General features: G+C 49.2%; 1 long non-coding RNA gene across 1 annotated transcript; it reads right to left on the reverse strand.

Annotated features, from left to right (window-relative positions):
- Positions 1-356: 356 nt before the first annotated feature.
- LOC103807070 lies at positions 357-6,649 on the reverse strand. Its single transcript, XR_624783.1, has 3 exons — positions 6,524-6,649; positions 838-954; positions 357-749 (listed from the first exon to the last, which is right to left on the reverse strand). It is a non-coding gene; the product is annotated as an uncharacterized LOC103807070 (long non-coding RNA).
- Between the last annotated feature and the right edge of the window lie 1,518 nt (positions 6,650-8,167).

Consider the following 8,167-nt stretch of genomic DNA (forward strand, 5'->3'; position numbering starts at 1 on the left):
GTTAAGACTACTCCACTGCTTTGGGGGCTCCACTACCACCAAGGATGGCATAATTTAACTGCAAAAGAGATTTGGAACGTCTGTATCTACACACGGGTAACTTAAATGCAGCTTTGTTTCTACAAACTGCATTGCACACAGTCTCTGCAGGTAAGGACCTCCGTATTGCACCAGCTCTGTGTGTACAGCAAGGTACTTCACAACCAGGGGGTTAACAGTGGGGGCTGCAGAGCATTCTCCAAAATACCTTCCACTCAGCTCTCACCACGTCCACCTTTGATCACAAGTATATCTGCAATTAATGCCTCACCTTAACACCTCAATAAGCAGTTCAGGCATTCAGAAACAAACATCAGTGGGTCCTAACAGCTACTTGAATTCATTTTATAAATAAGCAATTGAGAATTTTGCTCCAAGTGGCTGCTCGTGTAGCCCATTCCGTAGACGGCGTTCTCTGCAGAGTAAGGCACGATGCGATACGAATGCAGCTCTTCATAATAGAGCGACTGGGAACAGCACTCCTGCACCATAAACTTCAGCCGTTTTCGTGCGTCAGAGTAAGCAGTCCTATAACATGGAGCCTCCTTAAAGTATTCATAGCTCTCCCTCTCTGTCTCTAGGTGAATCTTCCTCAACAGATTGTTAATTAATACAGACCTACGGAGATAGGCTTCAGGGTCGTCCAGGAAGCGAAGCTTCTGGAGAGATAGTTTTAGGATACAAGTCCTGTCCTCTGGTAATATCAGGTGCTGGGGGGTAAAGAGCAAGTTAATGGGTCTTTAGCATCAAGGAACATAACAAGGGGAGGATAGGGTCTGGAATGAGAGAGGTACTCACTTTTGGACAATACTCATGGTAATCTTGATGTAAATGTTCTTCTTCTGCATATTTTCTCTTAAAGTAGGCTACTTTCGACGTCGTTAATGTCTTTGTTAGGCCCCAATCAAATCAGTTCTGCACAGAAAGAGAAGGAAAAAAGGTCAGAAACGCTTGCTGTCATGGTGGCTGTAATATCATGGTCTGGGGTGTGGAGGTAGGAGGGGTCCAGAGTGGGGATACAGCCAGGATGACACTCAGCCTTGACCTGTAGGTCTTAACCCACTGGAAAAATAATCGAGAGGCTGGAAAACGTGAAGGCACTGAGCTGCCTACCCTGAGACTTGCCAGCACAGCAAACCACTCTCTGCAGGGACCACCACAGCACCGGTCACAGGCTGCCATGGCCAGGCAGTGTCTCCAGGTCCTACAGCTGAACAGGGTATCCTGGAGAGCCACAGCCTCATAGAGCAAGTGAGAGATGTCCAAACCAGGAAGGTCACCATGCACTGCGGGTGGGACTAGAATGGGAACATTTGTCTGTAGGACAAGGGTCCCTGTGCCATGCTGTGTGGTGTGTGGACCAAGGGATGGGTTTTGATTTCTACACAGCATGCACAGAGCTCCATGACCTCCCTGGAAAATCAATTCAGAGCATATTCACTAGATGGTAGTGTCGCCTCAGAGAAGCAGGTGAGCCCCAGCTTAGTGGAGGGTGACGGAGTTGGTTTTTTCTCTAGGATGCTTCAGTTTTTCAGGGCACAGAGGACAGAGGCTCAATCTTTGGACTAAGAGAAGGGACTATTGAAATTTCATCCTGTGACAAGAGCCCAGTAGAGGTCTGTTCCCCCACAGCAGAGCCCTGCAGAGCACCAGGGCACCCTGTGCACCTGCAGCCAGGCCTGGCTGGCTGTTGTGAGCTCACCCATCTCCATGGAAAGGTGACATGGTGCTAATTCAGCATCTTAATGTGGTCCCTAACTTGGATGGTACTCAGTCTAGTGAACACTGAGTCCCCGTGAGATCCAGGATTGGGCTCTGCTTGGCTATTCACTAGGAAATACAAGGAGGCATGTGCATTTGCAGGTGGCATCATCACCTCCCAACCCCTTTCTCTTATAAGAAATTTCTGATTCTTTTCTGTTGTTCGCTTTTAAATGCACTTTTTAAAAAACAAACAGACATACAAACTTCTTATGCTGAAGTTTAAAGGCAATCCAGGGAAATAAATTGTCTGGAGCCACTTTGTAGAATAACTCAAAGTCAGGTCCTACGGGATGTGTTTCCTTCCCCAAATCGAGATCTCCTTATGGGGGCATTTGAAACTTAGAATTTCTGAGGAAATAGTAAAGGATTTGGTTCTGGGCTGCTTCCCTGACACAGTAGAAAAGCCAAAAGGTATTGCACAGCCAGAACACAGACCTCACATCACTGGAAGGATCCTGCCATTGGGGCATGAGGGGCTTCTTGAGACTTAGCTGCAGGGCGAGTGATAAAATAGCCATGCAACCATTTCAGGGACTGGTGACATCTCTCCTTCACTGGCAGGATGGTGCAATACGCTCTCCCTTCCTTTCTCTCAGTCAAAAACTCACAAGAAGAGGCTGAAGAAGAAATTCCCTCACACAAGATTCTTCTCATGTTTTCTCCCTGAATTTCAAGCCTGCAAGGATGGAGGTTTCCTATAAAGATGTTACAAGTCTGAGCAGAAAACTCCTGACTGGTGGGTTAACACCTCATTTGGAGTCAAGACTCCTCATCCCTGCTCTGGGACCCATCACAACATGGACAAAACAGCAGCATTTCTCCAGGAGAGGGAACACTGCTCTTGCAGTGGGACAACACTACATTTTAGTCAGCCTGGACCACCACACACACCAGAGACACTCCCTGCACCCACCTCAGCATTCAAGGGCAAGGGCAGAGCTGTATTGGCACTGAGTAGCTGCAAACATTGGTTTAAACTCATATGGAGCAACCCTCACTGCTTGCAGTTTTATTCCAGTGTTTGGATTACATCAGAGCCTGGACAGCCTGGACATTTAATTACTCTGATAGCAGGTTCTCCTAGGTGGAAACCTCACTGCTGTATTATCTGAGCAGAACAACAGATGCATTTCTCTCCCAGTGCTGTGGGATAGGAGAACATTATAGTTTTCCTCACACTACTTGGAGGAAGACAAAGGTACAGACAGATGAAATGACATTCCTGTGGCCACCCAAGCAGTCAGGGCTGGGAAAGGAGCCAAACCCATCACACAGGTAGATGAGCCAACCACGGGCCCTCAAACCAAGCTTCTAAATGCTAAAATTTGCTCCCCGGTGTTTTTCAGGTAAAAGGCTGGAAAAATAGACCTAGCACTGCCTGTGTGCATAGCAAGCAGAAAATCAGTTTAAGTGCAGGGACAGGACAGACAACCATCGTGTACAGAGCATCACAGCTCAGTCCTACAGCTCCATCAGCTCTGTGCAAACCTCTCCTTTGCTGCTCCGGGCCATGGGAATTCCTCTCCCTGTCCCAGAGACGGAGTATGACAGTAGGACATTCAGCATCCCCTGAGCACAGGGGAGACACCAGCAAACATCAGGGAGCTGGGACAAGGGAAGAAGCCACTGGAGCACTGTCATCCTGATCCTGGGAGGGAGGGAGGGCTGTGTCTTAGCATGTGCTGTGTGCTGTGTGCTGTGTGCTGATGTTGGCTGGCAGGAACAGATGGAAAAATTGTATTTTGCTGAGGGACACATATTACCACCCTGGCAGTGGGTTCATTGAGCATCCAACTGGCACCCCCTTTCTGGGGTTATATTCAGCACCAGCCTGGGACATACCCCTTGGGGGCAAAGTGGTTGGCTGTATTGAAATTCCTAAAGACCTTACATCAGAAAAAGCAGCAAAGTTTTAACAACCCCCCATAACTTGGTTTTGTAACAAGGAAGGGAAACAACAACCAAATGAATACCACAAGCACCTCTGGGCTCTAAGTTTGGTTTTAAACTTGTTCCCAGTTTCAAATGAAAACCTGCACTCTAGAGGCAAAGTAGGCACAAGCTATTCAACACCACACCAGTTCCAAATCTGCAGGGCTTGCGGCACCCACTTCCCCAGCCCAGAAGCTCCCACAGGTTGTGGCAGGTGACTCAGCTGCTGCCTCCTCTCTCTGGGAGGGAAGGGCTGCTGCCTGCACACCTGCAGCTGCAGGGTGAGAAAGTGAGCTGAAGGCAAGCAAGTCCCATCCCCGGGCTGCTCCAGAGAAGCTCAAGGTCTTCTCTTGTGCTCAGCGTAGCTGTCACCCCACCACCACCCATCTCATTGTCACGGTAATATTCTGTGGCTGCTGGTGATGCCCATACATCTGTCTGCAAGTGCAGGGGGATGAGAGCATGAACTGTGACCTTTAACTGTGCCTTGACACCAGCACCAATGCTAAAGCCTTTGAGGGTCCCCTCTCCCTGTAGGAGGTTTGCAAGGGCCAGGCCTTTCTCTAACACTTATTGAAAGTCAGTGTGCACTGGCTCTGTGCGTGCCTGAGAGCTGCTTGGCTGGGGTTACAGGCATTCAAGGCTGTAGTAATGCCGCAGTGAATCAGACCCTTAGTGTTTTGTTTAAATATAAACATATTGAATCAGTGCTTTTTGTGGAGAAGGCTATTCTCGCGAGCCAAGTGTTTTGACAGCTACAGCAAGGTGGTATGAGTCACTGCCTCTGCCTCACTCAAGCTCAGAGACAGATACATCTTAATCACATTAGGGTTTTTTTCAGCGCTACACCACAAGTCAAGGCACAGGGCCAAATTTCCCCACGGGAACTAACCAGCAAAGAGCTGAGTCCTGAGCCTGAGGTTTGTCCTTCCAGCCTGGATGAACCTTGGAAAAGCACATTCAGCATCCCGGCAGCGTTCAGCTGCAAACCCTCCGCTACTCACCAAGGACTCAGGAAAATTTGCAGCAGCAGGTAGTGCTGCCAGGGCTCAGGAGCCCCAGGGCAGGTGCTGCTGCTCACAGTGCCCAATGTTTACACCCAGTCGGTGTTTGCCTGCTCGGGATGCACAGCACATCAGAGCACGGCGGCTGGAGCTGCCCTTAATGCTAATGGATGTTTGAGATAGAAATCCCACACGCGGCAGTGAGGGAATAGACACTTCTGTCTCAAGCTTGGACCTCTCAACTGCAGCTCCGCAAAGGGCTTTAATTGTACTTTCAAAAGAGCAAAATGTGTCTGTTCTTATTTATTTCTCCAGGAATAATTGTGGTGCTCTACGGCGTGGTACTCACAGAGTTATTAGGCATGTTTGGACAGAGGGTTATCTTATCTAAATTGGATTGGAAATAGATTTATAACATGGCAACTTCCCAGCTGAACTGCAAATTGCAAGAAATTCACTTCAGCTGGCCCCTGTGCTCCTGCATTACCCCAGCGACAGGAGCCCCTCTTCGGCACGAATTAGTGCCGGGCGATTTCCACGGGGCTGCAAGCTAGCCCAGACAGGACCTAAGACGGAGTTTAACAAATGATTGAACAGCCAGGAAAAAGCACCTAAGCTTGTGCTTTTGCATCTGAGGCAACGGAGAGTGATCTGCAAGCCCCAGGTTTGCAGAGCAGCTCTGCCCCAGAGCTCATACACGAGCCTTTTGGAGTGTTCCCGCACCTGCCTGTGCCTCCACCTCCCCTACCTTTCCTCGGGAAGAAAATTCATGCCTGCTCAGTGCTGCAGTGAAAGGGGTTGTATGAGTCGATACTATTTGCTTGTTGTTGCAGACATCTGCAGGGGGTAAGCAGAGCCGGCTGGCCGAGCCAGACCTGCCGCTGCTGCGCACCAAGGTGGTGACTCAAATGTGCCGGCGCCCTGCAGGATTCCTATCGCACTGAAAGGAAGGGGAATCAATATGCAAGCTAAAGCTGGCTGAGACGGAAACCAATTCTGAGCATCCCTTGCATGCACAAATAGAAAACCTGAGGCTTCTAAGCACACAGAAATTGGGCTTTATCATCTGTGGGAGACGTGACTTTGACATGGCAGGACATAGCATCATGTCCTTGCAACTGCTGTCAAACTGCGGTGATAAATTCCCTCATCTCTAACCTTCAGAGCACTTGCAATTAGGGAGTGCTCAGCTGAAACCAGCCTCTGATTTCACATGCTTTGCTGCTGCTTTTCCCCTCCGCAGGGGCAGCAAAAGCAGCTGGTACCACTGTGGGATTTCCAGTTGATAATGCAAAGCTACCAGACCACAGGCAGATGGACGTGCGGATCAAAACCACATGCCAGCCCCAGGATTTCACACGGACTGCCAATTGATTGCAGTCCTTCGAGTGTATCAAGCCTTATCCCTCACTCAGACAGAGCAAGCCCCTTTCATTGACTCATGGAAAGGTGAGGACCCACAGCCGTACCCTTCTCTGCTGGCTTTGCACTTTAAAACTGCCTTTTAGTTTGCTAATTGCTTTGCAGATCTCCCTAATTGCAGATTCCCCCTGGGTACATGAGTGTGCAAGGCACAAGCATCTGAATAGCTCCCATGAGGGCATGAAGGCATGAGACTTAATGACTGAGTGGCTGCTCCTGTCTCGCTCCTTATTGTCCCACTGCTTTTATTACTAGAACAAAATAATAAATCCAGCTTCACCCCCTTTCAACACTAATCCCAGTTAATTCCCTCACTCTGAAGGCAAGCCCGACTGGATGAAGTCTGCAAACTTGTTAGTTACCTGAGGATGCGGAGTCAATCTGCAAAGGGTCTTTCTGGGATAATCTCAGCAGCTCTGGTAAGATTTCCCCCTCGCACGGGCTCAGCGAGCATTTCTGGCAGCACAGCACTGCTGAACGGTCACCTGCCGTGGTGGATCAAGGAGAAACACTTATGGTTCAGGTGGCAAAGTCAGGACAGACACAGCAAGTAGCTGGACCACAAGAGAAAGTGCTATTTCAGCATCCCCACAGGGCTTAGTAACAGGAATAAATAAGAATTCTGATGTCACACCCAATTCTCTAACTTTGACCTTGCTTCCTGGAATCCCTTTCAAACATAGGGAAAGTAGAATAAAACATTAAGAACAAAACATTTTAGTCTCTCAGTGGTATAGCTCTAATCCTCTCAGAGCAAATGCTGCAAAAAAATACAGTTCACTCCTCTAAATATCCAGACATTTCCTCAGCTACAACTTCAATGCTGCCCCAAGCACCTCTTAAAATGGCACATTATTTTCTCCATTAATTCTTGTCATCCTTGGAGAAAAGCTAAAGAGCTACTATTAAAACCACGCCATTATTTTGAGTACTAGCATTATTTCCTGTCATAAACACTCACACTGCTTGCAGAGTAATACAGGTCTTGGGAAAGTCAGATTCCCATTTCCCTTTAACAGAACCATTCCAGGGTGCACGTTTCAGTGTTTGCCTGACAGACTGTACAGTTTCCAGGCTGATGCTTTGCCTTCTGGGTGAAGTATCTGGCATGCTGTAGTAAGATTATCTCTCACTCTGGGGGAAAACCAGTCACAGATATCTGTGTGTATACCTAAACTCTGCACTTTTACACCTGTGTGCAGAGACACTCAACTTTTTGTGTACATTAACGAAATTAGGTCTAAATCCTTCAAGAGAGAAAAGAGAGCATGCATGTGTGTATTCGTGCCCCACAGCTATACGACAACTATATTCAGAGAGTTGTGTCATCCCGGAGGATGACACCATTAAGAGACAATGAAAGAGGAGCTATGACGAGTTTTCAGAGTTCAGCTCTGACTGCAAAAAGCTGGCTCTGACTGAAATGACCTTTTGCAGAGCATGCTAGAGTCCAGCAGAGCAGCAGCACCTCTGCTGCAGCCCGGAGCACCGCGGGACGTGAGTGAGCCTCCCCTCAGCTCTCTGCCCTCTTCCACGATGCAGCAAATCCAAGAGCTCCCAAACAAACACAAAACTTACTCCACACCAACAGCCACCTGCTAAAGCCATTTGGGCAGATCCTACCAGTATAGCCCCATGCCAACTCACTGCCATGGACAAGGAGTCAATCTGTGAGTCAGTCGGCTCAGTGGCACTCACCCAGCAAGCCCCGGCTCCAGGGGGAGAGCTGCTCCGTCCTTCCCTCGCTGCTCCGGGAGGAGATGGTGCTGGCGGAGGTGGTGGTAGCGGTGGTGGTGCTGCTGGTGCTGCTGGTGGTGCTGGTGCTGCTACTGGTGGTACTGCTGGGAGCGCATCACCTCCCGGCCGCAGCCCGCGGAGGTGGGTGCCCAGATGTTCCCCGCGCGGATTGGTCCAGCGGGAGCAGATGTTGCCTGGTTGCTAGGAGCGTTGCTAAGAGCGCTGCTAGGAGACGGTGACGCTCTCTCCATCACTGGCGCGACTCGAGG

The sequence above is a fragment of the Acanthisitta chloris genome, unplaced genomic scaffold (genome assembly GCF_000695815.1).
Source record: "Acanthisitta chloris isolate BGI_N310 unplaced genomic scaffold, ASM69581v1 scaffold12788, whole genome shotgun sequence".
In the NCBI taxonomy this organism is placed as follows: domain Eukaryota; kingdom Metazoa; phylum Chordata; class Aves; order Passeriformes; family Acanthisittidae; genus Acanthisitta; species Acanthisitta chloris.